Source organism: Plectrocnemia conspersa, unplaced genomic scaffold (assembly GCF_051122295.1).
Source record: "Plectrocnemia conspersa isolate PC_06_02 unplaced genomic scaffold, ASM5112229v1 ptg000010l, whole genome shotgun sequence".
In the NCBI taxonomy this organism is placed as follows: domain Eukaryota; kingdom Metazoa; phylum Arthropoda; class Insecta; order Trichoptera; family Polycentropodidae; genus Plectrocnemia; species Plectrocnemia conspersa.
Window position 1 is genome coordinate 13797390 of NW_028277174.1, and position 26703 is coordinate 13824092.

At 30.5% G+C, this 26703-nt stretch overlaps 1 protein-coding gene across 6 annotated transcripts in view; it reads right to left on the reverse strand.

The window, feature by feature from the left end:
* Positions 1 to 26703, reverse strand: part of bru3 (CUGBP Elav-like family member bruno 3) — a 731908-nt gene that overhangs the window by 439566 nt on the left and 265639 nt on the right. For 3 of the 6 annotated variants that reach the window (XM_088194163.1, XM_088194158.1, XM_088194161.1), the window contains exon 1: positions 25861 to 26340. The exons of the other annotated variants lie outside the window; for them this stretch is intronic. The gene's annotated coding sequence lies outside the window, so the exon portion shown is untranslated. Of the gene's footprint in view, positions 1 to 25860; positions 26341 to 26703 lie in introns of those variants that run through there. 6 annotated transcript variants of the gene reach the window in all.

Genomic DNA, 26703 nt, shown 5'->3' on the forward strand with positions numbered 1-26703 from the left:
AAGGTTGTATATTTAAAATAAGATGCTATATTACTAAAATTTTTTTTGCTATTTATTTGAATCATTTAAGTTTTAATTTAATTTTATTAACTTCTGTTTAATAAAGGCCTGTATCAAAGTTTCCACTTTAACTTACACGAATGTCTCGGATATCGCCCTCTTGATTTTTCTCAAAAATAAAATAAAATGGTAATATAAGACGAATCTTTGTACCTACTCAAATTATGGACGCAATTTATCTCATTTTTTACCCCCCATCTTTGGGAGTAGAAATTAAACCGAATGCCGGATATCAAAGGAATCCCGGAGCGAGTAGGCGGATGCGTTCTTCACTCAGTACCGAAATATTTTTCATTAAATTTCACCTCCCTAGTCGACCCCATCCGGATGTACGGTTCCGGTTACTTCCTCACCCCATTAACGGCTTCCAATGTTGCCAGAACTGCTTAAATTTAAAAAATGGATGCGTTTAGCACATATTTTTTATATTGCACAAATTCCAAAGGAATGAATTTTGTCAGACATGGTCCTTAAATTCGTCATGATACAGTCATGGTTATAGAGCGTTAAAAGTACATATACCGATAAAGAAAATAATAAATAAAAAATAATTTCGTTATCTGCAGATAAGAAAATAGCAACATTAAATATGTATGAGACGAACACTTTTTAAATATATTTTTAATTTCTCATTCTTTATAATAATATATACGATGGGTTTTTAATAAATAAACAATATGCAAGTTTAGTACAAGATGAACATTTCTACCGTATAAAATTTGCAATAACAAGCCAAAACAAAATTTTTAATTGGCAATACCTTCGTCGTGAAATTCGAATCGGATTTGCCGCTCGCCTCTTTCTATATCGCTTCTTTCCTGGAAGTTGTTTATAAACGAAAAATGTGTATATAAAGCGAAACTTGTCTTATTTAGAAGTTGCGAAATACATAAGCAAAGTTTGAACGTCCTTTTGAGTGTGGCGCGTCCCTTTGAAAGTCGTTATAATTATGCGGCTTCCGCGACTACTCGCCTGGCATCGCCAAATTGTCCCACTAATTTAAACTTCAAACAGTTGTAAGGGAATTCGCAGCAATTTTACAATCTTAAGTTACGGGGACAGAAGGTGAGCGAGCGAAAGCATCGCCAGGTGGGTGTGCCTAGAATTCCTGGAGCGTTTCTTAATTGCAACCAGGTAATGACGGAGACTTTCGTCGCTAGAGTTTGTTGCGCGGCTATGATTAAACCGAGCACATTAAGGCGATTACAACTGCTTCCGGCGACAGTTTTGTTTATTTATTTTCGTTCGTTTCCATTACACTCTGGTTTTAAGTGAAATTTAACCGGATACTATAAACTGAGAAGGGAGTAAATACACATCGACCGATCAAAGCCAATTCTCCTCACTTCATTGTTCAAAGTAAGCCAAAGCAAAGATAGTTTGAAATAAAAAGCGAGGAGTCTTCTATGAAAACCTCAATATTCTTATAAATAAAATATATTTAAACTTCATGAAATTTGTACCTCTGTTGATATTGCAACGTGACGTACAGAATATCGAATGATCTCTTCAAATGATATTCTGTTGGGAATAAATAGTCTAAGACCCAAAACAAGACATCTAGGTAGAAATGCATATTGAAGAAAAATAAAAATAGTTTACTCTAATAAAAGGCCTATCTATGCTAATATTAATTAATTTAAAATATATATTTTTTTCAAAACAATTAGAAAAAATCTGTAGTTAAATGAAGATTTAACTATAGATAAAAAAATATCTGATGAATTTAAGTAACATTCTATCTTAATTGGAACGTTTCTATGAGATGAGATATAAATTAAAATTGATGAATAAATACTTTAACAAATATGGTTCAAGTTATAAGATCTATTCATTTTCACCAAATTAAATTAGAAAAAGTTGTAAGATATACAAACAAAAATAACCCAGTGCCTAGTACTGATGGCATAACAGCTATTTATACAAATCTAATGATAATAGCATCACTAACAATTATCGCCAAATATCTGTTTTACTAATTCTATCAATTCTAGCTAATAAAATAAGTATTTTTTTAAAAAATATAATAATTCATTACACGGATTTAAAAAAAATCCAATAAAAATCTACAGCTTTTAATTTAAGTAATAAAACACAACAAAACTTGAATGATAAAAATATTAGACAATATTACACGTGAATAATACAAGAGTACAGACTAGCACATTTAAAATTCTTACTAGTAGTTTGCCTTCTTGCTTTTAATTTCACCTTGCCTTTCCCAATACAATGTATAGTATGCAAAGATTATGACTTAAATGTGATGTTTCAATGTCATGACAAAATAGTTCAACAGAAAACATTTTCTTTCGTCAGGTGTTGAAAAATATGCTATAACTAAGAACAAATCGCAGGCCAAGCAATGTACAAAATTTGTATAAATAAACAAAGTATTGTTCAAAAAGTAATACAATTTGTATGCATTACGGCAATAGTTAACGTCCTTTTTTATACAAAAGTAACTACAACAGAAGCGGGGAGAAAAAATACAATATTCGCGCAAAGTGGCGTAATCGCTTTTGTTACTTTCTCCCAAGCCTGGAATACGGTTAAAAATGTCTGCTAATTATGAGAGTCGAGTTTTTGCTTAACCAACAAATGATTCATTATTTTAAAACGCTTCGGTCGGAGGCTGCAAATGGGCGGAAGTTAGTTCCGCAAATCCTCCGCGATTGCTCACATTTCCCTGCGCTTAATTCCGAATGCAGTATGCGGAAGTTTTAATCTGACTGACTTTACGCTCATTATTTCTCTTGGCTAATGAAATTTATTATACGCCAAACACCAACCAACATCTGATTATTAAAATATATTTTATTATTCAGATGTATAAAACATTATTAAAAGCTAATGTAATTTCTGTTATCCTAACATGTTAACCAATACCAAGAAAACTTATTAGATATTTAGGCATTTTAAGCTTGTTAAAAATTTGTTAAGATGGAGGAAAATTACTCATTAATATCATCGTAAAAATACTAATGAAATGCTCTATGTATATTAATTGTATCAAAATGTCAGATTTATTTTATTAATGCAAAAATCTTTATCGGACAGTTTATTCCAGGCGGTGGCACACAGAAGACGTGTATTGTGTCATCACATACAAATTTGTCCCAAGACACGTGCACAACTTCTACGTCGGGAGGTTGAGGAACAGGAAAGGCGTTTCACCGGCTGCGCTCTCTACACCTGTGATAATAATGTATGCAAATAACTTCACTTCAAGAAACTTCCCCGCGCGGGTTGAGTGCCACAATTGTCCCGATACTTCCGTTTAAAACGAGGCGAATTCGCACGGGAAGCAGCAATCTCGGCGAAATTTTAGATGATACAACGAGACTATAAAAGTGGGCGATAACGGACGAGAATGTTCGAGCGAGACGCTAATGACCACGAAAAGTGCACGTCGGATTCCCGGTATTTTTCAGACGTTCAAATTAGGCTCGTTTCGTGTTCGATTCGATTCGCGGAAGTGACACTGCACAGTAAGGTATCCTGGAAAATAATTAAGGGACTCTCTCCCTCTTTCACACACACATACAAATTGGACAAATCCAATCGGATGTTTCGATTGGCAGAACCGACGAGGCGTGCCGTTTCAAGGACTCCAAACGTAATGAACCATTAGAATTACGCGTGAATAGTAAATCGAGTCAGGGTGTGGGATGCTAAGGTAGTGAATTAAACTTGGCCCAAAATATCTACGGCAATATATTAAAGACGTCACCTACCCTCTCCTGCAGGTTACAGGGGGTTCCCGCTACACCTGACACCTTGGACGTACAACCGGCTCCATTTGTTAGGGGAATTGAGTAAATACGACGCTCGGATGTATTGTTCTATTCAGGATAAAACAAAACGTTCGTACTACTACCATAATGCGTGCCAAATAGCACTGAAATAAATTCAATAATTTGAAGGCTATATACAAAACAATAGGATGATGTTTAAATTAAACGTTAAGATCATATATAATATATAATACTATCGTTAATTTTTAAACATGTTTTGTGTATTGCAACTTCTTCACTTATAGATATATTTTCGTAGTCTTCTACGTTAATACAAATAAATATTGATAATATTTGCTCATATTTTATTTGTCAGACTAAATAAATTAGAAAAGATTTGGTGTCAGAGTAAAATATTACTGTTATAAATAATTTAAAATTCTCGAGATATGCAAAAATTATAAAGATAGTAAAAAATAAACTGCCCTAAAAACGGCAAAAGTAGTTTAAAATTAAAAAATATTCGTATAAATCAAATTTTTAGTACAAAAAAACTTATAAAAATTCTCGAGAGAACAGAAACTTTTTTTTTGATTTGCCATTTTTCTCGAGAAATTCTTAAGAAATATTTTATGAAATATAAATAGAAATACCACGCCTAGAGCAAGGTTTATTTAGTGATCCTTTTTTAATATAAAAGATAAATCATCACTATGAACAGATAAATATGATAAAAAAAACCTTAGGAGATCTACATACTTTTATTACCTAATGCTTAACTTGTGCCTTTGTTGGTAGTGAACTTTAAGAGAAAACTAAGCATAATTATGGATACTTTAAACACTGGTTCTATGTTTATAAGATACTTTAAAATAATATAAATATTAATAAATGTATTTCTTAAATATTTTTTTTAATAAAAACTGTTTTAATTATTTTTTGCGAATTATTAATAATTTTAATTTGGCTACTGTATTTAAAATCAAAATTAAAATTTTAGGGACATTTATCCAATGCTCGCTAATCATTTCGTATTATAATAATAATTTACTATGAAAAGCAGCTACTGTTATTTAATTTTTTTCTTTGTATGTATAATATAAGCATAACAGTAAATAATAAAAAATGGAGAAGAGCAATAATACAAAAAAATGTATACTAAAATTTACAACTGCGGCGCCGTTGTATATTATTGTGCCGGTGCGATATCTTCTCGCCCCTTATTCTCCTCAACCCTGCAGCTTCTCTTCTGTCTCTTCTTAATATATTGCATCTGTAATAAGGGTAAGTCTCGAAACCGCCCAACAAGAAATAGTAAGCCTCGCCTCGCTTTTATCTAATACGTATACTATATATTGATTAAGGTGTTTCAGTGGCAGTTAAACGGTCGTACATCGCGATGTAAATTTTATGGCTTGCATTATATTTCCGATTTATGTGTACCGCTATACGGTTTTCGCATTTTGAAAAGCGCGGATGTCGCTTTTATTTTTCTTTTACGGTTCATAAAAAAACACAGTCGTAATGGCGCCTCTGTGGTAGCAGCATTGAGATGACTTCCGATCGGGAATGATAAAGAGAAATTGCGCGTATCGAAATCGGCGCATATTATAAATCTAATAAACATAAAAATCGAATAATTTCGTCCGATTTGCGGCGAGCGATCGTCGAAAAGTTTGCAGACTACTGTAGAAACCATGAAAAGTTTAAACATTAAATGCAAGAAAGAAAAAAGTTAATATGTATGCAGGATTTTTAATATAAGTCATTTTACTATTGACAACAATACAATTTATTCCATTACATTGTACTACAATTTGCACTGGCTTACTACAAATATTTAAATGTAAAATATACACTGTCGTTATTTATTGTATAATATTAGTTTAAGTTATTAGGTAATCTACACTTTTCTTTGACAATATTTTAAAAATTAATCTTGAAGTATAATTATATAATCCTTAATTTCATACTATAATACATATTATACACATTAAAGCAATTTATATGGATTTGATCAGGGGCAATGGTGTAGTTCTAAAAGAAGAAATACCGTAACGCTACTTTCCTTTAGAGAGTGATTATATTAACTTGGGGACGATAACTCTGGTTATTTAATTTGACTGACGACTAATTTTAGTTGAAAATTATTTTGGTTTTCTATGCTTTGCTAACTGCTTTCCCATTTTAAAAATTTTCAAACAATGTGTCGTATACAAAAAAAATTGAATCTATAAGAAATGTTACGTCTTTAAAACAACTATTCAAAAAAAATTAATTCTCATTTATTAGTAAAGACAAGCTATGTACATGCAAATATATTTTTTAAACAAACTAAATCTGTTTACTTCCGATGAATTTATATTAATAGTTTACCTAAAATAATTTGCTTAAAATACTAACATAAAAACAATTATTAAACAAAAAGCTTATAAAAATTCACTTTCAAACACGTAAACCCTACTGAATTCCTTTTGGTTTTTTTCGACTTTGAAGGTATGTACGTGTATCGTAAAATATGATAAATTATTAAAATGCTCGGATTTGGTTGTCAAAACAATCAAAACTTCAAGTAATAAATTCGAAATAAAAGCCAGCTAATGTACATAGTGATCAATAGTTTTTAATGCACAAAAAGAAGAGACATTTTGAAAGATTTGGCATGGTTTCAGGTTCGAAAACAGATAGGTTCGAGCTTCAACCGAGCGTGCGACAGTTTAATGAATGTGCACGGATAAATAATGGTGTTCATTAGGCAGATTAATCGGTGGAACTGTCTGCATCTTTATAAGTATTATAGTATGAGACTATACATGACTAATAGGGTTATGAGCAGTTCAAAAGCGATTTTTTTTACCAGGGTTTCCATATAAGCCCAAAGCCGACGGGGAGATATTGAATTAATTTTTGCTGCTCTTGGCTGCCGGATGCGACGAATTTTTATTGAGAGTGCGATCGAATCGTAAATAAGGATGTTTAATATGAATTCTAACGCAGTTGCAACCGATAACAAGAATTCGCTTGAATAGGAAAATACAATTTCCCATGCTGGAAAGCAGGATGCTTCGTATTACGTAAGAGTAGCGCCATCCGGTTTGCGCAAAAATGCTATGTGAAAGACCGGATGCGAGCATAAAAGACTTTCACTTAAATAGTAAAGGAAAATTTTAAAATAATTTAATATAATTAGAAGCATCCGCTTTCTATTTGGCAGAATCGTGGTTTACTTTACTCAATTAATTAGACCATCATAATAAAACCAGTGATTTTATTGAATATAATATACCTAATTACAATTTGGTATGTAATAGTTAAAACTAATTTTATTTGATTTATATAAATATCTATTTTTATAAAAAAATTAAAGTTATACTCAAATAAATGTCGATTTTCACAATCAGCTGTGTTTTGGCCGTTAATACCTGAGTACGTTTTGTGAGAATCTAAACTACACATGGCAGAATTTTACTACGTGATTAATTTATACAAAATTGTATGCGTTTTCTCAAAAATGGTTTAAGAAAATCAAATGGGAAATTACGATATCTAGAATAGTCTTAGGCATGGGGGATAAGTAAAGATATACAATAATGTCCTGTCCGAAAAGCTGGAACCAAGTCGTACGAACAAAACTATCCATCAGCTTGCCGGAACACTAAATCACTCCGATTTAACAGTATATACATATTAAACAGATTAGGAAGGCTTGTAGACATGGTGTATGGGTTAATAAGACCAAAAAGATTCTGGATCTTGCAGCTCAGTTGCCTTTTCTCAATCATTTGATAACCAGAATTAAAAAAATGAGTGGTGTACGATAATACTAGCCGTAAAAGACTGTGCTTAATAAAATGTCAAGTAGCAAAACCTATTTTGAAGTCCAGGCTCAGTGTAAAATAGTTATTTTGTGTGTATGGTGGGATTGCAAGGATATTGTGCATTACGAAACTTCTTAACCTTACTAAAAAATGACAACAAACTTATTTTGTGAGCAGCTACATCGTTTGCACGATAAAGTAAAAAATAATCTGTATTTGTCAACAGAAGTCGAATAGATCTTCAGCACGACAATGTGCATCTCCATATGACAAAATTAACTCTCGATATAATCAAGAAACTTAACTGAAAGGACTTGCACCATATTCTACAGACACAAATCTCATCCACCATATTCTACAGACCTTGCTCTTTTCGAATACTATTTATTTGAATCATTGTAACACTTTCTCGAAAAAAAAAAATTCAGACAATGTAAGGAGGGAGAATATATAAAATCGATCATTTATTATGAGATCCCATAATATATTCACTTATATTTTTGTTAAGAACTTAGGTAATTACCTGCAATAAAAAATATTTATTAACTTATGATTTTATAATATTAAGAAAAACATATTCCTTGTATTTAATCAAATACTACTTTCACCTCCCCTAATAATATATATTTAGTTTAGTACATATAGTATCGTTAATCATTAATTAAAATACTACATTGCAATACTATTCTTTTTGATTTCATCTTATATATATTTCTCGCAAAAAATTTGAAAAAATCTTTAAAATTTTGTATAATAATTATCTAAAACTGTAATGAAATTACTATTTAACAGACATTAAGAACTATTTTAATATAGTTAATATATAATTTATATTAATATTTACTTTATAAGCACTTTTAATAATGCAATGATTAAAAATATCATTTGAGAAAAGACGTTTTTTACATGTCTCTATATTTCTTATTAATTAGTTTATAAATATGTGAATCTCTACTTAGATCCTTTCGTTACATTAAAAAAATACTATCAAGAAACACGAAGAAAATTAAGTCATAAATGATTTCATAATAAAATTAACTGTAAATTAAAATAAAAATATAAGAAAAAACTGAAGATAAACATGACTTGAACGAATTTTGTCTGCAATTAAAGTGTATATGTAGCACAAAATCTTTGAAGCACTCTTCAAGCTTTTTTGTGCTTTATTAAGATATTTAATATTTATATATTATTTTTTTATTTCATCTTACAACAAAAGATCACACTGAAATAATGAAACACATGCTTCTGAGTTATTTGATTTGAGGTTAGCCATATACATTTATTATGGTTTAATTTAAAAGTTGTGAAATATCTAGAAACTGATTCATAAATATAGGCCCATTGTTTTGTATGTATTCTATACAGGAAGTACTTCAAAATTGTAAAAAATATCTGTTCAAGATATAACTATATTTATTATATGTGTACTAGCTATACATTTATCTTAAAATATAAAGTAATATGGAAATATATTACCAAGAATTTTGATTAGATATTGCATCAACTCCTAAGGTTGCATATGAAAGGGCAACAAAACTAGCCGAACTCAGTTTATTCAAAGCTCGGAAGGATCGATCCCTAAGGTTGAGCTTGCGGCTTACAACTTCATTTCCTGAGAGTCCAAGGCGCGCGAATAAAGGATTAAAACTTTTGGTTCGATGGAGATTTAAGAGGATGAGGTCATAGTGCTAGCTAGAACTTGCTTTGTCTTAACGTCTGTCTACATGTCAAATTATAATTTCGATAAATAAATTATTATATTATTGAATACGCATATATTTTATACATAAAATTTAAGCACTATTAAAAGATTAATCTAAATTTCATTGTAATACGAAAGCTTTTAATGCGCATAGTGCAAGTTATGACCTTATCATCGAAACGATGAAAGCACTAAAAGCTCGTCTCCCTACCCTTTCCACGTTGAGCGACTGAATTAAAATTTTTCTGCCTCCGACGCCAAAAAGAATATTGGGATATTCAAAAGAGTGGAAAATTAGGATTCTGCTACTTCCTGCTCCTCCGCAATTTTTTATGCACACCCAAAGGCTGCTCTTACATTTGCATTGAACGCGGGTTCTTCGCCGGCGGCTTTAAATATTTTTCGGGTGATAAATCAATTTCGATTTGTGCTCGATCTGAACCCTTTTTTCTTAAAATCATTGCATCTGATCGAAATTCATTATATATAAAAATTCAAAGGTGGCAATCCTCACTAATTTTTTTCAATAAATTATCAAAAAATATATAACCTTAAATAAAAAAAGTTTAATGAAGCATGCATTTATAAATCGTTATCACGCAATATCAGAGATGAAAGTATTCAGAAATAAAACTTTGTGAAAGATGCAATTTATTTATTTCATAAAATCTCATTAAGATATCTGATTCGCTTAATGGTAATAAATAATAATAATTCATAAATTAAAGATAAACGGTCTGAAGATAATTCCATACAAGACCCTAGCAAAAAAAAAAATAATATCAATAGTTTGTTATTTAGAAAAGCAACATCTATATATATCTCATCAAACGATTCTGATAATTCAATTTTATTTTAATACTTATGTTACTTGTTGAGCAGCACATGTACACAAGTATAAGTATATACTATTAAAAAAATAACTAAATTTTTATTTCAGCGAAACGTGCCAAATGGGAATGTTCGGTAGTGTCGCGCGACAGTTTCATAGGTTTATATGGGCATTTTTGCGCTTCCGGAAAGAAAGGGACTGAAAGCCGGAGACAATTTCATTATTGTTTCAGCGGTAGCATTGGAAGGCTGCGAAGCACGTGCGAGGCTGTACACTTGTGACCGGATGGCAGGAGAGCTTTTATTATTAGGTTACTTGTTAGACAGTCCGATGGAGCAGCTGCACGTCTGTGGTGCACCAGAAGATGCGCCCAAAGTGCATTTCCCCAAGAACGTAATGTATTAACTGTATGGTGCAAATGCCTATAATACGTCTTATTCGTACGCTGAACCCCATAAATGCTTCTACCTAATAGACTTTTACATTTCAATATACGTATAATCAATTTAAAACGTTAGTAAACTTAATATTACACTATCTGACGACTGACGACATGTAACATTATCTGACAACAGTAACAGCTAGTTTTAATCACTGGTACTGCATAAACAATATGTTGTTTTTTTATTCAATTTATTGTAAAAATTTAATTTCTTTTCAATGTTTAGTATAAAAGGTGATTTAAAAAAATCAACGAAAAGCATTAAAGTTTAATTAAAATTCATGTTACGTATTTTATTCTAAAAGTTTTTTGCAGTAATTCCATTACACTTAAAAAAATATAACAACGATTACATTTATGCGGTTTCGCTATTTAATTTCTAAAAAAATGGCAGTATAATTATTAAAGTATTATAAAAATTATTAGGTGACTCATATTATACGAATAATATTGTAAAATATAGAAAAATTCCAAAAAAATAAAATTAAAATTTTAAGTGTTTTTTTACGTAATTAATTTATTACATAAATATAAAGGTTATTATTATAAATAAAACATATATATAAGATATTCTCTATGAGCTAAAGTAGCTCATTATTCAAGAATTTTCAATACCTAATAAAATTTGAATTAATCATCACGGTATTAATTAGTGGAATAAGGAAAATCAAATTTGTGATTATCGTTCAAAATTTATAAAATACTCACAAATTCGAATTTTCCAGATACTATAAAAATTGAAAAAGAACAATAGTCACATAAGATTTGAACCTAGACCTTTCAGGTTAATAGTCAGCTACTCACCACTCGTTTATCATGGTGGTTATTTTAATATAATCTTAAATTGATATGCGTTTTAAACTATTCAGTTTTTGCAATCACAAATAGGTCCACATAAAAGGCAATTGTCTCATTGTTAATGACTCTGACCAAAAATGTTTCTTCATTAACAATGAGACAAATATCCTGGCGCAAGAGAGATTTATTTTGCCCATACAACACGAGTCGTTACGAGAATCTCTTTTTGACAAAACGGACTCAATAAATCACTACATTGCAAACCCTTTCCGAAGAATTCGAAAGTCTGGTCAAGCAAAAATCTCGCTTTCGAAAATACAACATTCGATTTCTCGAGTTCTACGAAGCGACTGCAGCGATTGGCTAGGAGTTCGATGCAAAATTTCGATGGGCCAGCAAGCGTGCAACCCCTAAAGGATATAATCCCGGATAAGAAGAGGGCAGACGGCCAGAGAAGGGCAGAGACAAGCAGAGAGCCAGCGACGCAGACGATCTACTAGCAGCCAACCGGAGGAACCAGCCACGCGCCCTCACCGACAGACCAGAAGATCATTCCTGGAACTCTCAAAATACCAGCCACTCGAAGAGTCACACCTGACACTCGCCGCACGCAGTCACAAGAGCCCAGAGCATCATCTACGACCATTACCACCTGCGCTACCTTCACCGCAGTCGGGAGAAACGTCACGCTGTTAATCGTCCATTTGTCACATGCAAATATAACTTAATAAAAAGTCTATTTAGATTCACACAAAAGTCTCATTGGCCGCAAGGTCAACAACCCCTTAGGCTACGCTCCCAAAACAATATGTAAGTTATAATATAAAGTCCTTAAAAAAAATATTTAATTTGATATGCTAGTAAGACAACTATTCCAGATATTTCTTTGTGTTTGATTTTTAAAAAAGATGTAATAAATGTTACATAAAAAACCTTCGTGATTATAGCAAAACAATGATAAGAACTACTTTAAGAATTAAAAAAGTTTTTTTGGGTATAATAAAAAAATGAAAAGTTTTCTTTTGCCGTAAATTTAATTAAATATTCTCAAATCAACATTAAGACTATCCAATACCGCAGTTAAAATTACACGTTCACAAATAGAACATTAGACTGCATGATATATGCATTTGCTACATATGCACTTGCGATTTATGATAACATTCAAATTTGCATATATTTTACAACCGCAAGACGTTACGTTGCAATGACTTAACTGCATAGATATATTAGATATAAAATATATTAAAATAATAATTTTACGGTTCAATCTCGCCGAGCCAGACTATGCAATTAGAGGCACATGGCGTCTTAGATTCTCCATAACCGGAACCGATTAACAAGGACCTTCCACCCCACCTAGCACCGCACCGGTATTGGACCCTCGCAAGGAGTTAACCTCCAAGTTCAATATCCCGATAATGGCGCAACAATGCAGCCTGCACTTATTTATGCCGGAGGAAAACCAAGACAGACGTACACCCAAAGTGAATCTTGCACACCGCATTCCCAGCATGAATATATATTGTTCGCAAGTGCCTTGTACCAAAACACCTAGCCACCTCCTCGTAGCCATATGCCTCGCACCAAATTATTATACGCGGTACAAAGTTGCAGGTTGCAGGTATTCTGGTGTATTAAAGGGGATTCTGCAGGATCAGGCCGTAAGCCCGGTTTTAGTGTATCAGAATCGCAGATATTTTTGCGCCATTGTACGAATGTCTGCAACATTTGTCGCCACGGCCGTATCTAATGGGTGTTATTACCGCAGGTGAGAACTACTGTTACATACAGCTGTAATGCTGGATAATAAATATGTGCAGCTCTCAAAAATATGAAAATTGCACCGTAGAATTATATTAAAATAGTAAATTTGAATAATTCTATTTAAATATGATGTATAAAGATTAGATATTATAAAGGAAAAACTCACTTTTCGGCCTCGGAGCCCGTCGACGGGAATTCAAAATTTGAAGTTGCATTAAGAAGACTGTTTAACGGTTGTTATCTAGCTTAATCAATGTATGCTTATATTCCTTACACACGTGTATATATTTCATTTTCATAGTTATAACATACCTAGTTAATTTGCAATCCGATTATTTATATTCAGTCAAATCGAACAACGCACATGATGAATTAATGAAAATTATTATCGCTTAACAAAATTTTATTTATAAATAATAATTATTTAAAACTGTTGTCACGTTGATGTCGGCCATCTTGTTTTATATTTAAATACTTGTTTTTCATTGGTCGAAACAATCGAATGCATTACCGGCTGCTCAAAAATCAATCGGAACAAATTCAATTTTTATTATTATAATTAAATATTTTTCCTTTGTTTTATGTATTATTATTATACACCTTTTATACAAATCGATACGATTTACAGAGTAGAGAATTAAATAGAGACTTCTCACAAGTATGAATAACGATTTATTGCGTATATCTAGCAATTAAAGGTATTACAAAATTTTATTATTGTGCCCCAATTTAAAATAAAATATTGCAATTAAGCAAAATTAATTACTCAGTGCAAATACTTTTAAGTACTTCCCATTAAACTAGCATTTTATATGATGTTTATTTTATGAAAATTAATCACGATATTTCATTGACATCATCATCAAATCCCATAATTTACTTTTACGTCGTAAAAGTTGTGCAAACTCGCCCCTACTACCAACAACCACTACCACCCAGGGTGGGCTACACATATTTCATCTCCCGAAAGAGAACGTGCAGCAACTGGAGTGCCTTATCAACTTAACGCGGCCAAACAGCGTAATAAGATAGAGTTCAAATTTCGTGCCGGGAAGACAAATCGGCCAAAACTACGAAATATATGAAATCCGTCAAGGGGTGGCGGACGGATAGGTGGGAAAATATCTATTGCCTCGCAAACGAGCCCCGCGCTGCTCACATTATACTCCTTTAAGCCTCGCCAAAGGTGGGTCTCCCCTGGCTTATGATAAATAAGCGCCATTACGCGCGCGAGAATCGGGCCGGGGTGGGTTTTTCGCAAGGGGTAGCCGAGAGATGATTCAGATTGACGTCGGGCGAGGAAAACCCTCCCCCGTGGACCGGAAAAACACCCCCGGCCGTCCCGGCGTCATAAATCTTCATATAAAATATTATTTTGATTGGGCAAGTTTGTAATTCCGCTAACCGGATTGCGGCCAAGTTTCCCACCGACTACTGCCTCCGAAGAAGAACACTCGTCTACGGCTCCTTTAACCCTGCGGCTGCGTAACTGCGTACAATTTCTCGCTAACAAACTTTTTCATTCACCTTATCAGTTCTACAAGTGTATGAAAAGTTTTTTTTTTACTTTTGCGAGTAAGAGAAATCAAAAGTTTTTTTATGGAAGAGCTTATGTTGTCCTGTGTTATTGTATTATTATAAATATATTGTACTATTGTAGATTAAACTATGTAAATAAAACTCTATATAAAAATGCATATTTTAATTCCCATTCTAAAAAATCTCATTTTTTCCTACTATTTTATTAAATTATTTAATTTTTTTAAGAACCCAAATGGATTTTTTTTAAAGCCATTGATATGTCTACCACATTGCAATTGCAACTTTTTAATCTTACATAAGTATAAAAGGCTTGGAACGGACTTTCTTTTATTGTTATTATTTACAACTAGTGCATAAGATTAAATAATTTTTGGGCAATTATGTATTATTAGATATTGTATAATTGTCTTTCAAATTTTAACTGTCATTATCTTTTTTAAACAAATCAAATAAAAATATTGATTTTTGTTCACTTCAAGAAAAATTCAGCATTTAATAATTTAAATCAGTAGAACGTCATAGTTTAATTTATGTAATTATCAGAATATTAAATGTGGGTTATTTTTAATAGTTACTCTAATGGTTAGATATTTAAAGTTATATGATGTTAAATTATTTTCTTTCATGTAACAATCTTCAAGTTGTCCCCAAAAAACTTTCATACAAAATGTTTTCATTGTACCGAAAACTGATCTCAGTATAACGAAATATTTTGATCCGAATTTAAAAATTACTTTGCAATTTGACACAAAATTTCTCCAAATTCAGTTCGTTCTTGACTTGGCGTGTGCCAGATGTGTTCAAAACCGAAATTACAGGTGTTTCGCTGACCCTCAATTTATTTTTATAATTTTTTTTTTCACAAATTTTATTGTGTTTCATACAGTATTCTTAAAAATGAACAAAAAAGGTTATTTTTATGCTGTAGTAATATGGTAATTAAAAATAAAATAAAAATATATCATCTCTTTAATTCTTAGTATACCGAAATTTATTCATTGTTTCCGTGAAGTTCGCTATATTGAGATTTCACTGTACAATCTTAAATTTATTATAATGTAGCAAAGTTTTACATGAAAATAATTAGGTAATATTGCAATAAAATAATGATTATAAAGTTAATGCACCATTAAAAGTAATATTAATTAAGATTTAATTTTATTTATAAGAATGAACTTGATATAAATATTACAAAAAAAATCTGAACTGTGAGGAACGTTTTTTTTTACTTTAACGAAAAATTATTACAATTACTAAAACTACAAAAATATTTAGTTTGTCTGTTTAAAAGACTTCAATATTTTGAAACAGTTTAATATAAAATAACAATATTTTTTTCTCTGTTTCTGACAGAAAACTATAGTTTATACTAGAAATCATGGCATTATTGTCAGGAGTATTTATTTTGATTTAAGACAAAGCATTAGTTAATTATTGTGCAATTATTATAATGAAATTAATGTAAATTTTGTGAATTTATGATAATGTATACGTGATGTTCGCTTTCCGGAACTGCAACTAAAAGATCCATTCATTTCCGAAGTGGTTTAAACTTTAGATTCAAGTCGTCAAACTATAGTTTATTGTGAAGAGAGAAGCGGTTGCTTCTTGATCTTTAATGGTCTGATGTTGGTCGACCTTCGCTTGAATTCGAGTTTGTATAAACTCAGCTAAAGTTAGAGAGTTCGACTTAAATCTGCCGTGTTTACTGGAGTGAGTCTCCAACTAGAAATGATTTTGGTGTCCTGTGTATAAGCTTTAAATACATATGGCCCCTTCTGAGCGAGATTTTGGGCTTACACATTTTTGCCAAGAGACAACTGATTGGCCAATGTTTATAACTTGCGTATAAGTGCGTGAATTTGCCAAAAAACGATTGAACGATTAGGATTTATTTTAAAAGAAGGACTTATTTTAAAATAAAAAAAAAAATTCCATTCATATCAAAATGCATTCAATATATCTTTAATTTTTCATATTAACATATTCCAGCCATGTTCACTTAAGAGAGTATCTACATTTTACTTTATTAAATTCTTGACAAAAAAAATTATAACAGATTATTCATTAATGACTGTCGTGATGGATAATTAAAATAAATCAGTTTTAATTATGCATATTTCTATATTTTTATTAAAAGCTGTTTTTATAACTTAAAAATAAAGTCTGATGTCTCATAACTTACTTATAAGTTGTTGATTGTTTTTATTCTGTTAAAAAGCTTTAAAAAAATCTCAATATTTTTCTATTTTACAAAAAAGTTAGCATTGATTGTAAAAAAATAATAGCAAAGAATTTAAATAAGGTAAAAACATTACAATTGAATAAATAAAACAAAGGGTGTCAAAATTTTTTTGCCAAACTTTTTAGATCTTAATAGATAATTATTAATTGTTTTTTATACTTGATTTAATAAATGTCTCTATTCTTTATACAAGTATAAATACAAAAATTTAATAAAAATATACTCTATAGATTATATCCATCGATCTTATGTAATATTAAAAAATCTTTTAAAAATACACACATACAGGTTTTTAAGCTCAAAAAAAAGACTGCGACCCGACCCCGAGAGCAAAGGGGAAACACGCAAGGGATGAGTGCGCGGAAGGCGGAGCAGTATACGGGGAAAAGAACGTCCGAGCACATATTATGCGCGTTTTAAAATATTCAGGAAAAAGTGAATAAATCCCGCAGATTTAACCTTTCCCCTAAAAGGCCGGGATTTTCGCTAAAGCTCCGCACGAAAAATACGACCGATGCCTAGGCGGTTTGAACTCCGGTTGCGTCCCGTTTCAGGTCACGTTCGACTTTCACTCTCGCCACTCAGGCCATTTCCACCCTGGACCGACACGGGATGCTGTAAATAATGTTCGATTGATGCATGCAGCACTGATAGGCGCCTAGGGGGTGAGGGTACGTGAGAAAATTTGCGCTAACGAAAAATACGTATGCTGAAACTCTGCACGGACGTGCTGATGTATGATTCGAAAAATAAGGGGTTAAATATTATAGATCGCAACTTTACAGTTTTTGTGTGCTTTAAATAAATAATAAATAACATTTTTTTAACAAATGATAAATACATAATTACAATTAGTTGCCAGAAATTTAAAATATTGATAATTTTTAAAGGTGTCTATAAACATAGATCTTAACCACGCTAACGATTTTTTTTATTGACCTCTGTTCTGTGGCAAGAAAATTTAACTATAAAAAAGGCGAAACAGACAAATACATAAATAGCTAAAGCTTATTATATTACGTGTAAAAATCATATGTTTGAAATGCCTACGTCAACTGCATATACATAGGTACTGAAAGTTTGATTTATGAAGTTTCTTTCGTGATAAAAACTTTATTATTTTAATAGTAAGAGTCTTTATTTGAATATTACTATGACTTACTGACTATAAAATTGTAAAAATGTTGAGAAAAATCTATTATCTAGATTGTAATTTTACAGTTAATAAGTGATAATCGTTAGTTTTTAAATTAAAATAGACACTTTTTGTGTTACAAAAAACATATGTGCCTCTTTTATTCACTAAGTTCGGTCGTTTTTCAATCAGTTATAAGTTTTAATTATCCAACTGTAGATAGTAATCTATATAATGTATTGTCTTGTCTGATTTTCATCCTTAATATGTAACTATATACACAACACCATTTGGGGTTAGAACGGGATTGTCATTATTTCAGGGGCTGACCAGTATTGTTTTACTGTAACATTATTCACAACCTCATCACCTACTAGAATTCTATTCATAGTAGTTATTAATTTTGTATGGCGAGTAATGATCCACACATATCTACTTAATTATTTAATGCAAAATTATTCGGTGCCTAAACGTTGAGAATTTTTTTGAGAAAGTGTCTCTTAATATTTTACTAATTATTATTATTTTTTATTTTCTCTTACGACTGGCTCATTTACAAGGTTTTTTAAACCAAAACTGCTAAAACCAAAAATGACAATGAATCGAATATTTACCATGCCATCACTGTATATTAAACATATATTATCTTATCTGTATTAGACAACTTTAAGTTATATTTAGTAACATATGTTTATAGCTTTTGATAGGTTTCCTATTTATTTAAGGTTACGCGACCAAAAACAATAATCAATACAGGGTTAAAGTAAATAAAAAGTATTTATTTTCGTTTAACAAAAAAAAGCTTCCATAAAAGTTACACCTACAATACTTTTATGATAAAACGGTCATAGTAATCGTAAAATAATTTATATAAACATTATTTTTCTATTAATATAAAAAATTAAATGTTTTTACTAGAATCAGCTCTGTATTTTATTATATTTGATCAACTTCATATGTATGTGAAGACGTACAAAAACATTATTTCTTGTGGTCGCTTTGATTTTCAAGAGTTCAAGAGCAAAAAAATGTTCTTAAAAATATATACAATGCAAGTGAAAATCGTTTTTTTACGATAATTTTATTAAGTAGACCATACTTTTAGTAACTATACGACTGAGTATTGTATTTTAAATTTTTTGTGGAAGGAAAACTGCTATTGAAAACTATCGCAAATTTGTATATGTTTATTCAACGGAATGAAGAGTCCAATGTAAATTTAATTGTGTTGTAATTAAAAGGTAAATAAGTCTTTAAAAAATCGAGTTGCGTTTAATTAATGAACTTTTTAATCAAGGTCAAGAAGTGTTCTATTTGAAACAGGTGTCAGAAACTATTCGTATAGAGTGCCTAAAAATTATATGCCTATGTTATGATTGTTTTTCTCAGTCACAAAATATTTCAAGTATCCATTGTACTATACGTTTAGTTTGAGAATATGTCTCATTACTTTTACTGTTAACTAATACTTTTATGTTAAGACATTAAAAATATATTTGGGTAAAGTTTCGAAAATTTCGAGATTTTCGTCATTGCGCCTGATGCGATGGTGATGTGCGAGTGAAAATTTTATTACAAGAGAATTTCATGATTGAAAAGACCTGTTTCCTGTGGGGTATTAGGCGCGGGACTGATTGCAAAAGGAAATATTCAAGAAAGCGCACCAGGCAAAAAGCTCCTCTCCATAAGGAATTATAATAAAAAAGGTGGTCGACTGCTGGCAGGGGGGAGAGGTCGGCAGCGCGTTGTACGAAATCGTGTTTGTACAGGCGCACCCCCAAGGATTCGCGACGAAGACGTCAAATTGAAAAAGGAAATTACGCGAAATGCCAAAATTTCTACGCGACTCCCGAAAAACCACCCCCACTCATTTTGATGGAGATTCGACTTTCGAGATGAATTTTATGGTGATGGTGATATATCATATCACTAAGAGTTTAACTTTTGTGCACAGATATTAAAATATAAAAAAATATTTGTATGAAATGTGTAAGCACTTAATAAACTAACGACGTAATAAAGAGCACATATTTTGTAAAAATATTTATATATTTGTCTTTCAGTTGACAGTTTTTTTTTATATAAAAATCATGCTTAAATATTAATAACCATTATTGTATTTATATTTTTATGCAAAACCAATATCCAAAGAATATTAAGCGTCATGTTTCTGCAATGTCAAAGTTTTTCTTATATTTTCCGCCCGAGTGCAACGCCACCGTTCAAATAAATGCACGCGGCAAACTATCAAAAGCGCATCGCCCTTGTCCTTTTTTTAGGTATTGAAAGACAAAGCAATTTCCGTATTCAGCAAAGTTTCCCCCAAGCTAAAGTACATAATGTCTAGGATAAGGCAAAGGACCACTTTATTATTTTGTATGAAGATAATGACATACCGCACTAAACGTCGTTGTTCTGCTCTTATACCCAATCGAAGCATCCCTCTTATGATAGAATCGAATCAACTTTGTTTTATATCTTTAAATTGTAAGAAAAATATTGTTTTATAATACCTCCTATAGATTTATAAATATTTAAAAATCAATACAACTCAAATGAAGATATTTACATTTTAACTTAGGGTTAAAAGTGAAGATGGGTAATATATAATTTTAAAGTTTTATATGTGGATGTTGTAAATTTTTTTTATATGATGCTTATAAATCGTTACATACTTGTGTTTTTGAATGCCCTTTTCTGTTACGCTAAATTATTATTTATGCTATCTAAATAATTATGTTTTTGTAACCTCACATCTAAGAATATTCTATGATAGGCTAAGAGAAGTTGAATGAAAGTTGTAACATAATCTAATATGTGCCTTAGATTATAGTACTTGAATCTCTACTTATAAAAGTTGTAAGACTTGTAAATAGCTTTTATCCTACTATTGGTGTAAATTGTATACGAAAAATAACTTTTTAAAAACCTAAGGGTATTACGAAGTGCCTTTTTTAAATCAATACGTGTCATAAGCTTTAATTTTATATTATTGTACAACTGCTATAATCTCATATGTTTAAATTTTATAATTTATGCCAAAAAATATTTTTATTTTTTTGTTTAATATATGCGGGGAAAAAATTTGAGCCCAACTACTATGTCGTTTGTTAGAATATCGTTGTTAATACGTTACAAAATATCACTTCAATATCGGCCCTTAAAGATGTTTCTAGTTTATTTTTATTGCGTAGCCTATATTTGTACACCTCCTGCGCACAATATCCCTATAAATAAAAGTCCGAAGTAATGTGGCCTGAGGGTCAAAGAAACATTGTGTCCCGCGAGATGATTTTTTCATCGCATTTCTATAATATTTTAACAAACTTTCAACAAATAACAAATGGATGCTTATGCTCCAGATGCAATGTAACTAATATTTTATCTATGTTTATTAGGTAAAATTACTGTGAAGAAATGTGATATTCGTATTTCTTTGTGTAGCTGTATATTCGTGAATCACTCTTTATATGTTACACGTAATAAAATTTGGTACGTATTGATTTGATGTGATATAATATACAAAGGCATGTGATGATGGATACACGAAAGACGTGTAGTAAGTGAGGTAGTATCGGGTGGCATATACGAAGCCTCCCGTTTTGTCAGATACAAAGTTATTTAGTGTCGTCGTGTGCAGAGCTTTATTCTGCAGCAAGCTTTCTTCCGAGATCCGAGCAGATAAATGTCTGGCGCTGACATCTATCGAACAAAACCAAGCAAGCTTTATGGGGCCAGGTACAGTCGGCAAAGCTTTCAGTGCTGGACGGGAGTAAACGCGGTGTTTATGATAAACTCGCTGATTGTTTTAAATGCCGCCGGGACAATGGCGCGACTCGAACAAATAACTGAAAATTAGGGGACCAGGGTTTAGACCTTGGACAAAGGACCTCTGCATCCGCGAACGAGTGCCGCGGATTAGGCTCCGGTGACAATCGGAGTATCGCTGACGGGGAGAGCTTTTTGTGTCTGGACTTGACGGACCGTCGTTAAAAGCTCTCATAACTGTCACGCGTGTGCCATACAATACTGTGTTGTTTTTCATTGACGTACGTTTCACAATTTAAAACGTGACGTTTTTTACCTGTGGAATTATGGTTAAATAAGTGTTATGTTCATAACTATAGGTACTATTTTTAATTTAGTTTTTTATAATGAATTTAATGTGAAAAAATTATTAATTGTAAGACATAATGGACAATAGGATTTATGTATACACTAATGTAGATAAAAGTAAGTGCAAAATAGCACATTTATTACACACTCAATCAAAAATTAATAAAATTAAGTTTAAAAATTGTAATTTAGATCTGAAAATCATTTTACCTTTAAATAACAAAAACTTTTTTAATATAATAATCTCTCTAAGACAGATTTTTAAATTTTAAAATTTAATTAGACATATTTAATCAAACATACTATATAATATATAATACTACATATATAAAATCAGAGAGTATATGCTTTTTTTGCATAAAAGTGTTACTAAGCAATTTGTTAAGAATAAGTATATGAAATAAGATAAACTTATTTGTAAAATTTTAAAATGTTTCCTATTATGTTTCACTTGTAAAAAATTTAAAACTGTATTAAAACTAATATTTTTATTCGCATTTTTTCACTTTTTTTTTTTTGAATGAACTATTTATGTAATCATATAAAAATGTATGTTATGTAATATTTATTTAGTAATCAATTAAGTTTAATTCATCCAAGTTAAACTTGTTTTTAAATGTTGAACTTCTTTGGTAATTATATCTCTCATATTTTCGTATAGAGATCTATGTGTTTTTTTTCATTTTGCATTATGTTAGCTAATGCCAAAAATTTGAACTCTACTAAAAAAATTAAAAACTATTCAATTTTATTGATGTGATGAAAAAAGTACCTATATTTAATCTAGTTACTTTATATTATATTCTTTATTCAGAAAAAGTTTTTCAGTACTACTTTCAGCGACTATGAAATTGTCGAATCTTCTTATGGCTTCTTTTATTACTTACTATTTTGTAAATGTATAATTATAATTTTGATGCTACTCTTGCCATTAATATAAATGTCGTAAAAAAGCAACATAAATCTGGTCTAATAAATTTTTTTATAAGCAAATTAAACGTTTGAATAAATCAGATATTTTAAACTATTTGGGATTTTTTCTTATTTGTACTTTAAAACAAGTAAATAAATAAAATTTTCTTAATGATTTTTTAAATTTTGGAAATTAAGTCAGTTTGGGAAAATTTTTGACTTATTTTATCCTTTAAATTTTACCAGTGAAGTATATAAACATTAAAACATTATAATATTTAAAGTTTATGCATTATTTTAAAATCGTTATGATGACGTTAAAATAGGATGATTTTTTTCACAATTATACTTTTATCGTGATTTAATTAAATACGAAATAATAAAAACGTGTATTAACGTTACACATATTAATTTGTTTTAAAAATGATTTAAAAATGATTTGAAATTACTTTTTTAAAAATGCTGTTTTATTTTGCATAACAATAAAAAACTAAAACTGTTAAAAATTTTAATGAAGTACTGAAAATATGACCTAGATTTATCATGTTATTTTATTTATCATTTTTAAACAGGAAAAATTTTGCAGTGTAACTTTCAGCGACAATGGAATTGGCAAATAATAATAAGGTGTTTTTTTATTACTCTCTATTTTTAAGAAGTAAAAAAAATATATTTACTCAAAAGTTGGTAAAAAGCAAATAATCTGGACCAATAGATTTTCTTAAATCAAGTCAAACGAATTAATAAATCAAAGACTTTTAGTACAGGCAAATAATTGATATTTTTATTATTTTTTTTATTTGATTAAATCTATTTTAAAGATTTTAAGGTAATTATTAACCTAATTATTACTTTTCGTCAGTGTAGTGAACAATATAAAAATATAAAACATTATTTTGATTTTATAAATCAGATTAAATAATCGTTAATCGCATTATTTTACATTTACTTTAATTGTGATCACCTAATATATGCATTAATAAGAAAACTAACTACCTTTGCACAAATTTATTTAGTAATTTATGTAGATATATTTAAGGCATGCAAATTGACTTTTTTAAATTATATTACTCAATAAAAAGATATTTTTACATTTTGCAATCGTCATTTTTAATACCTAATATAAGTGTTAACTTAACAAAAATAACTTAAAACTGTGAGTCATTTAATGAACTATTATAATAAAAATATCACCAAGATATATCTGGTTATTTTATAAATTTTTTTTATACAGAAAAAAATGATTATACATCACAAAGTTTGCAGTATTATTTTTGCGACAGTGGAATTGTCAAAAGTTTATGAGACGATTTTTTTAAAAACTCACAATTTTTAAGATCTTTTTTCTTATTTCTACTTTGATTTATGAAAATTATTAAAATGTATTTATGACTTGCTAAATTTAGTTTTTAAACTCAAATATACTTCATCTTAAAAATTTTAAATTTTTTTATAACATTATATGCCATTACTTTCTGCTTGTTATTATTAGACCAAATTATTCTGAATATATACATCAGAATTTTTAAATCGGTAATTGCAATTTTTTACACTTTAGTTGTGATTAAATCATATATGCAATACAAAAACATAAAAGCAATTTCACACTTATTAATTTATTGTATACTATATTTAAGTCGTACAGATTAAACTTGTTTTTAAATGCAAAATTTATTTATTTATCTCCTATGCGTCCTTCAATGTTAAAAAATATTTTTTATTTTGCATTACAATAAGTTTTGACAAACGCTATTATTGTAATCTTTACTACAAGAATTTAAATGAATTTATAAAAATATCACACAGATTTATCTGGCTATTTACATACATATGTATACGATGTTCATTACACAGAAATAAATAACTTACCTTAAGAAGTTTTACATTGTTACTTTCAGCGACAATGGAATTACCTTATCTTCTTTTAATGCGTTTTTTATTACTTACTATTTTGTAAACGTTTGAATATAATTTTAACCCCAAAATCATTCAACACTTTTGCAATCGATTAACAAGTCGTTAGAAAGCAAAAGTGGGTCTGATGTAATCGATTTTATTAATTAAGTTGGACGTTCTTAAAATTTTTATTATATTTTTAATACATACTTTTAGTAAAAATGATGATTGACCACTTTTGATTTTTAACGTCTCTTATTTATGAACTCGTGACATATACATATTAAAAACATAAATATTTATTTTCAAATTCATTATAGGTACATCAATTATTTTGTATTATATTACTATAGATTTAATTTCTAGTATACATTAATACAAAATGTATATAATTTATTATTGTAAATAAATAGTACTTCAAGAATTTGAATAAATTTATTTATTTTTCAAATATTTTTCCTTTTGACACAAAGCATACGAAATAGTAAATAACGTAGTTTTTCTTATCAGAACCATTCCATTTTATATATTTTCCGACACGACCACGCATTGTTCGCCAATCGATATCCAAGGTCACGTTTTAGGCACGTCACCCTTTGATTGATACACACCGAGCAGTGTGACGCAAACGCGGATGCTGCGTTACGTAACACGGGCAGGCGTCAGATTGACGTATATACGTACATAACCAAAATGTAATCCGTGACACATACCTACAAACATGCATAAGCTAACCGTATGCAAGTTACGTAACGTAACTCGAGACGAGAGCTTTCGCGTGAATTTTAAAAATTTACCACGTGTTTACAGCAACATATATACATGTATATAAAAAATACGTAAATATGACGTATATACCTGATTATACGGATAGTCATAGGAGACAAGGACGGCTCTGCGCTGCTTCCCGCGATTCAGACAAGGACAGAAAATCTTCCGCTCGTACTTCCTGTGTGGATACGTTGTACGTAGTCAGGGCAGGCCGACGGAACCCACCAATCAGGAACACGTCAACGTTTTGTTAACCAAATATTGTCTTTTTATATAAGTTTTTATTTATCAATAGTTAAAAATATAATCTTTTCTACTAAATTCGTTCTGTATACCCGAACTAATAACTACCAATTCGAGATGTACAGGCTATATCATAAGGACTTTTTTCATATTATTGTCGAAAAAGTTTTAATATTATTTATATTAATAATGAAGATAGAATTATATTAAATTAATTAATATATACACATTCGTAAATGTTTATTAGTCTATATAGATATTTTAAAACACTAATTTAAATTGTCAATTTTAATGTATTCATGATCAGTTTTCATATACATTTGAATGTTCACGTTTTTTCGCGTTGCTGTCAGTTGGTATATTGCGTTCACGTCCGGTGGACTGTACTTTGACTAATAGACAGATCGTCCTTCCGATGATGATGAGTCGGAGGTTCGGGATTGTCTATGGGTCAGTGGTACATCACCGACGTTCTTGAGGCAACTGATTGTGACTCAACAGGCTGCCGTGCTGGCCCGCCCATGGAAGGAGGGACGCGCATGCGCAAGCTGGCGTCACCATGGCGACGCCTACCACCGGCGTCGTGTTTATCAAAACCTTATCCACGGCCTGTATATATACGTGTTTTTCCACGCCGTACTCTATAGGATACCGTAAGGTCGAATTTATATTACCTAACCTGGTAAC